Genomic DNA, 8249 nt, shown 5'->3' on the forward strand with positions numbered 1-8249 from the left:
ATGAATAATTGAAGTTAAGTAAAGATTAATCTATCTCCTAAACAAATACGTGCACTGCGTGAAGAAGCATTGCCATGATAGTAATGCCATGGCAACAATATCTAAACAATTTGAAACAATATTTATCAACTATGGCAACAAACAGGATTACTCATTTTAGATTGACGTCACGATAAAGAAGAACCAATTAAGATTCATTTAAAGACACATCTCACGTATTACAACCAATGAGGTGCAACTATCCGGTGCACTCGGCACTGTATAAAATCCCCCTTGTTTTGCAATCACAGTCATTTCTGAGGCAAGTCTGAAGTAGGTCTGAAGCAGAATCTAGTAGAAGAAAACACGATGAGGTGAGTTCAGTGCCATACAAACGCACACAAAATTTTTACTTACAATTTTCCTGGAAGTGAAACTCGTCAACAATTTCATGTTTCATTCAAGTGATACGCGATTTTTTTTCAGTTTTAATAATTTTGTTCCCATTCGTATATGACAGATATTTTGAACGAACCACAAAACACGCATTAGAATGCTGCTACACTAGACTTTCATCAACGACACAAAATTCTAATTATTATCTAATAATGTTGTGTTTTCTCAGTAAAGTAACCTTGGTTTGTTTGTTGATGTCGTTCATGGTGTACTGTCTGATCGACTCTACTGGTGAGTGATGTTAAGTTTGGTTGCTCTTTTTTACGGAGAGGCTCAGTACACGAATTCTCAATATTGCCAAGAAATAATTTACCGATTTAATATGAGCAATCTGATGAATTCCTGTTTCCGTACAATGACGAATAAATTCATAATCATTTTGGAGGAGATTTTAATCACATTAAAATAAGAATTGATTGCCTTGTTTATTGTGTGCTGTGAGTGGCTGCTCTCAAGGCCGATCGTCATCTGTCGAAATAATGGGACGCGTTCCACACCAGGATATACACACATCCTAGTGCGTGATCTCAAACTTATTGCTAAGAAGTGTGTGTTTCTTCTTCCAGGTGCAGCTGACAATAGTACCACCGATACACCAACCAATGCACCAACCAACGAACCAGGTGTAACGGGTGGTATACAGACGACAGCTGCAAGTGGGAATGAAACGGGAAGTATGTGAATATTTTAGAGATCGCGAACAATTTTAAGGAATGATGTTTTATACGTTTATTTGGAGGTAGTGAAACAAAATCATTACGGCATCAACATATTGCAGTTTCCCTGAAGAAATATGTTTTACTTATGCACCCTTTGCAACGTTAAAATGTTATAATATAACAGGCGTGAATATCCTTCGCCCAGGAAATAATGGTTGTTGAATTGTACAGAAGCGTGGCAACTTACAACTGTACAGAAACGTGCTAACGTCGATTTTTAGGTTAATACATGCCACCAGTAAACATTATCATCGCATAAACTAATGTAGCACCACCCGCATGCACATATTTATCACACCGTTAACCCATCTTGGCCTTTGTAGTTATATCCATTCACCCATTAATTCTCTGGTCATCCTAAACACGACCTAAGCCTATAGCCATATTATCAACATCAGTCCACTTACCAGGTCATAAATAACCAAATATGACGCCGGTGAACCCATGTATGCTGTCATTGGGAGAGAAACACTAATTCATTTCTTTACATGTGATTCAGATTATGCAGCTAGTCACCACGTGGCAGTACCTCTCATCCTTTTACCAATATTAACTATGATTCCATAAGGTAAGTGAGATGTGGAAATATCATGCAACACCTTATATTATTTGTCATAATACATGGAACGTTCGATTACTCCCTATAGTTGCCATGCTAGTGTATAACTTTTTATTCCTATTCATATTCAATACTTTTCGAATTCGAGAGTTAATTGCTAAACTTGAAGTACTTTTCCAAAGTGTATTGTGCTTGATAGTGATTGTTATAAATAAATACTTCTGTCTGTTCTATTAGCAGCAACTCTGACTTGGTTCCAACCTGGAAGTAATTTGTGGAAAGATGACCGAGATGAACCGAAGACCATAGAAAGGAAGAAAGAATCTAGTCACATAAATTAAAACATCGCCGAGCTGATTTGTTTTCTCTCTAATAGCTCAAATAACAAGATGAATATCAGCGTGCGTGCAAATTCTACCGCCAACCTATTACTCATCAATAGCAAAATCAAGGAAATAACCCAAATACTACATTATTTTATAGAATAAAGGAACTGCATTGATTATCCTATCAGTAGTGAACTTTTTACGTCCAAGCATCTCCATGACGAGACTGCTCTGCGCAGGTCTGAAAAGAATATTAAGATGTGTTGTACGTACAATAGCTGTTTTTCAATATTTAGCTTTTTGTAATTACGTAAGCAGATTAATACTTAACCTATGTTTTATTACTTGACTATGTTCTTTGTTGCACAAATGTAAAATAGCAATACCATGTTAGCTTAACGAGATACGTTAAACAAGAATTACGCTCTGTATTGATGACAATTTGTCTAGGGATATGACGGTACTTATGAATAAGAGGTATGGCATTGGGCAATGTAATGCCTCTATGATTTCGGATCTGATATCGCCCTAGATAGTCTGAAGCCCTTCTATCAGGCGTATTCTTTTATATTGTTCCAGATGTATCTGTACTCAGAAGATACGTTTACTTAATTCAACATGGTAAGCATTGTTTGTATATTGTTAGCAATAAAATCTACGGAATGTATCGTACTCTGATGTCTTATGAGCTGGTTCTATTATTACTTGTTTGTTTTATAATAATAAATAAATCCAAGATACGAAGAATTGTTATAGAAAGGTTTTAGTTTAGACCGAATTATGAAACATATTTGGTTTCACAAATATCATACGCTCTTTCCAGACCTTCATGCTTTTTCGGGTTCTTTACCAAATAACGAATCAAAGACTTGTCACAGAATGTAAATACGAATCAATCGGATGGGTAATGAAGGTGAATCGGGAAATACGTTGGGAGCACCTGTATTGCTGGTACACACAATCAAAGCAAACATTAGTCATTGGCGGATTTAAAGAGGGGCCGAGGGGGCCGCGGGCCCCTATTTTAAACAACCAACAGGGCTTCTCGCCATCGGCGCACGCGAACTTGGCCTTCTGCAAACTTATCGCCCCCCCCCCATTCCAGAATCCTAGATCCGCCCCTGGTAGTAGTGGTAGCCTAGTGGTTGTTGCATCAGACTCCTGATCGATAGACCAAGTTCAAATCCTAATTTAGACTGAACATCAAAGGATCCACCCCTTTCCTGGGTGAGTGTGCCACAGACTCGATGGGAAGTGCCAATTCCACTGAACGAGATTCATTCACTAACAAATGCGACTTTAGAGGAACTTTGATTATGGTCCGCAGGTGATTGTGTTCGACCGAGCCTGGTTGACGCCATGATAGAGCATTAAAATTGACCTTTGATAGAGAGATGGCCACACAGCCCTGTCATGTAGTCCCAAACATGGCAAAATGCACTATGTGTCAGCTCTTGCAATTTGCACCTACAAAACAAAGTCATGAGAGACAACAGTGACACTCAATGTCCAGAACTGTTGCCTGGTACAAAAACATTAAAAAAAAAAACACTGTGGTGTCTGGCCCAATAAACTAGCAGACGACAGGTTTAAAGTACGGGGAACTTTTACTCGTGTAATAACAAACCCAACTGATGGCTGAGAATATGTCCATGCAAACTGCGATATATGTTTATACTATTAATGTTCATAGTTCAAACACAACACATACGTAGAGAATAATACATGCTCTGTTCACAATGATTGCATAGCAACACACTATCAGATACGACAAAAATAAGTGTGTGAGGATTATGGCAGCAGTTGGCAGAATATCTATAGGTCAAAGGTACGTACGTGCCAACCACCGATGTGAACAAAACTAGACAATGTGGCGTTTGTAATCTTAAATGCACATATTATGAATAGTAATGATGAGTATAGCGAAGCAGTCGCTTAACTCCAGCGGCAAGGTGTCCCATCATTTACGAATATTGAAATGATAGCGAGTGCAGTGAAACCAATTGCTTAATTACCACGATTATTTTCTAACGACCGGAAGAAAATACGCACCATGAAGTATATTAATTGTTGATTCAATCACACACCAGTAAAACCATGCAACCACTGTAAAACCTACATTCCGACAAACCACTAATATGCAGGCCCTGAGAGAGAAATTAAAATGTATCACTATATTATTTATTTTCTGATACACCGATCCCCCTACACTGTCTCCCTACATTAACTGCTACATTTCCCCTGCTGATTAATGTTATTAATGCATTACGTAACTCCCCGTGAAAACAAATTTTAACAACAATGAAGCTCTATTTTTTTGCTCCGTGAAACAACAAACCACAAATGTACAATTTGAACCCCAACTAAAACTGAAATGTATTAGAAGTGTATTCTGTGTTATCTGGTCGCACACGTACATGTGCATAGGTGTCAATCAACATTCAGCTACCGTGCTTAGTTCAAAGGCAGTGGTAAGTGAGAGAACAAATACCTGCTACATTGCATCTTCGCTAGCCAGGTCTAAGTTTATTCGGCCAAGCCTCCAAACAGACATGGCAGAACGACAATCACATATGCGTACTCAACAGCGCCCCCAGTCATCAGTTGCGGCTAATCATTGTCCGATGAGTTTGCGTGTTACAAATCCCTCTTCGGCGTTTAATTTTAAACAAAATGGCAGCGCCCTTGAATCCTGATATTTGTGATGATAACATTGTGAAAGTTTTCGATGTTGGGGCCCTCAAGCCTCATCAGGTAAAGGCAATCGACGCAGTTTTGTGTTGGAAGAATGTCTTCATAGCGACAAAAACAGGAAGAGGAATTTTGTTTTATAATTTGGTACGTCAAAGCTGATTAGGCGCCTTGTTTCGAGGCGCGCCCAATTAGATCTCACTGCTTAAGATACGCAATTAGTCTATGCGATCCCGCATGGTATCGTGTAGAGGCGTATAGGTCGAAGACATGGGACCGTGCGATTCGGACGATGGCTGCATTGTGTCAAATCCAATGTACGTATCACGTGATAGAGGGGTTATCACGTGATAGAGAGTATGTTGTTAAACATAGGGTTAAATCATGAAAAAAATCACGCAAAAGACAGAAAGTATATTGTGAATAATAAAATCACACATTCGTTATGCATTTATTACATTAACGCTAGATATGAACTTCGAATATAATTTATTGCAGGACCAGAACGACCAAACTGTTTAGGACCGTAACTTCCAAAACCAGATTCGTTACATCTTTTATTTACAAGAACCGGAAGCGACAAGGGACGATTCGTCAAGCTGCCTATAGTAACCCTTGTCTCTGAATGACCGTCGCAAGACAAGTTCAAGTGCAGACCCTTACACTCTTTTTTTCAAAACGTAAAATAAAACGAATATCGCTCTATTATAGCCAAACTATATATTACACTTGAAATGTCACAAAATTGATCTTACAAAGACATACGAGAAGCTTGATGGAATAGAGCTAAACACGTCTTGGTTCGCTTGGGGTACATAAAACTTCAAGTATCGGCGGAGTCTGTCGTTGATGGCGGGCTTATGATGTTTGAGTAATGGTACTTTACGCTTGATTTAAAACAAGCTGTACGACGGCGCTATATAATATTCTGGATTTATTTTATTTATGTCTCTATTCCTCTATTGCTTTAAGAAACAGATCAGGCTTCTTTTAATCACGTTTAATAATTTTAACACATTCAAAACTGTTAGCGCTAAACTTATAATTATAGCTAATACACATTTTAATTTGTAAACGGTTATGATGAAACTTGTACATTGTGTACGGATATTCATAACGCCGACACCATTTCCGGAAAACGTCAAAATAAATGTAATTTACAATGGACGTACACCATGTACATGACGTGGCAGAGGAATACGCTGTATATTGTTAACGTAATAATCGGATACCCAACTGTATTGTCGATTCATTTTTAACGGTTTAATAAATGATGATTGCTTGACAATAGAGTGCGCTTGCTATACGCGCAAGATGGGAGCTCTGATTCATGTACAATTACCTCTTTTGTGATATATACTCTGGCCCATCAATGAAACAACTTGAATATACACTATACCGACAACTTGCTTGGTTAGGTTTCTACAAAACAGTTATATACCAACATTTGCTGGGAAATGAAGCCTAACTATTAAATAAAGTTGACAACCTATGTTTGCCTACCCTGTATTTCTTGAGAAAGGGCTTAAACTTAATAAATATTCACGTACAATACACAGACACGCCAATAGGCTGATTGGCTATCCGCTTCCTTAAAAATGGACATGAACGTGAAGCCAATGTCGTTTATAATTATAAAATCGAAGCCCCTTATACGAAGTGTGCAAAGAGCATTCAGTCTTCAGAACTCACTTCACTTCGGCATAATCCGCATGAAAAACAAAACGGAAATAAACGGACTACTTTCAACTATAGAAGGCCTCGACTAAAATAGAAATACAAACTTGACATGAATACGGATTTAGTGAGATTAATAATAAATAGCGGTAAAATCTTTCCAGCTCTGAGGACATTTTCTGACTAACTGCTACTGCAACAAAAAGCTAAATCAAATGTTTCTTTGTATCTCAAACTGATGTATCTGGTTCTCGCTAATTCATGAATTGGCTTGCATGATATAGGGGAAAGTCAGACTAGGGGATAAATGTCTGTCATTTATAAAAGTCTTAATTTTAAATCGTGTTTGTAAAAACTTGCTAATTGCTATCTAACTTATACACTGTAAATTTTTGGGCACTTTCACTTTTTTCATTAAAACACACCGTTTTGAGTGAAGAACACACATTGAAAAAAAAACATGTGTAATTATATTATAAAATAATAAACTTTCTCTTTTCGTGCATTGATCCATTACTGCATTACATAATTGCAGCAACACGGTTATTTCTATATTCCACCATTTTCAATTTTACCAAGCAATGTGTCGTTTCTATCGGGAGTTCTGATTTGGTGATGAATATGAGGGCGCGCGACATACAGTAGAGCGTGGGGGGATCTGCCATGGGTTAATGTCGGGGCTTTGGCTGAATAAAGTGTCTTTGGCTGGCGAGGATGGCGGTGAACCAACAGTGCTATTGCCGTGGTAATACATACTGTCTACGTTATGACGTGAAACCAAGGAATATAGCGGTTATCCTTTAATATAGTGGCAATCCATCGTGATGATATGTCGTCTCAGCGATATGACTCAAATCATATTAAAAACTTCCAACCGTAACAGAAACTTGATAAATAGAATTCTTCTATTGCTCATGATTCAGGTAAATTAATGTCATATGTATAAGATTATAGAAGGAAATCATACAACTAGACTTGATAAAACAGTGTGTGATTTTTTATATTTGGCCTATTAAAATAAAATCGAAAATTATAGCACGAATACATATGAGAGGTAGAGGGCGCCATGAGACTCAAAACTATGTTGTGTATATTAACACGACACACATACACCCGTTTCCACTTTTAGTGAACGAGTACTTCTTGGAAGTAATAATTTCAAGTGCTCGAGCATTACACACGAGTAATGCCTAGTATTATCTTAACAACAATTGTTTAAACTCGTTAATCTGCAATTTTAAGTAAATTTGATTAAATACGTAGAGAATATATTTATAACGTTAATTAAAGACAATACACTAATTATGGAGAGAGAGGTTTCTAGCACATTCAGCCAAGGAGTGGATGTTAGGTATTCACTTGTCTATGCAATGAACCCTTGCAAGTAGCATATTTACCTTAAAATGAGAATATGCAATCGATTCCTTGAATTACTGTTCAGGCACAAGTTGAACTAAAAACTGCAACTTCGGGGATTATAGTTATCCATAACAACGACTAGGTATTCCCTTGTTAAGAGATCATTGCAATCAATATTTTTGGTGAACTGCACAAATTATTATGTTAGTTGTATCACCATTATTATTTAGAAAGATACGCTGTATTTTGTTCACGCATGCACTTATCACAACAATGACCTTATTGTTGAACAGCTCTGACTTTGACCATATTTGCAGTTCTGTTACTTGTTCATGGTTTACAGTACTTTGGCTTTTTTATATGCCGAAATTCCAAGTTTCGCGCATATACATATATTAGTAAAATATCTTCTTTTCTCATTTAATCACTTGGGATTGACGTTTACAAGAGAGTAGTTTGCGATATTTTACTGCATTGACAGGA

General features: G+C 37.4%; 2 long non-coding RNA genes across 2 annotated transcripts; both read left to right on the forward strand.

Moving 5' to 3' along the window:
• The first annotated feature begins 292 nt into the window (after window positions 1–292).
• Window positions 293–1038, forward strand: LOC144351782 (uncharacterized). The gene is made up of 3 exons (XR_013420449.2): window positions 293–353; window positions 605–666; window positions 1002–1038. It is a non-coding gene; the product is annotated as an uncharacterized LOC144351782 (long non-coding RNA).
• Window positions 1029–2711, forward strand: LOC144341916 (uncharacterized). Its single transcript, XR_014930930.1, has 3 exons — window positions 1029–1109; window positions 1654–1722; window positions 1951–2711. It is a non-coding gene; the product is annotated as an uncharacterized LOC144341916 (long non-coding RNA).
• Window positions 2712–8249: the final 5538 nt, after the last annotated feature.

The sequence above is a fragment of the Saccoglossus kowalevskii genome, chromosome 11 (genome assembly GCF_978046115.1).
Source record: "Saccoglossus kowalevskii chromosome 11, keSacKowa6.1, whole genome shotgun sequence".
NCBI classification, from domain to species: Eukaryota; Metazoa; Hemichordata; class Enteropneusta; family Harrimaniidae; genus Saccoglossus; species Saccoglossus kowalevskii.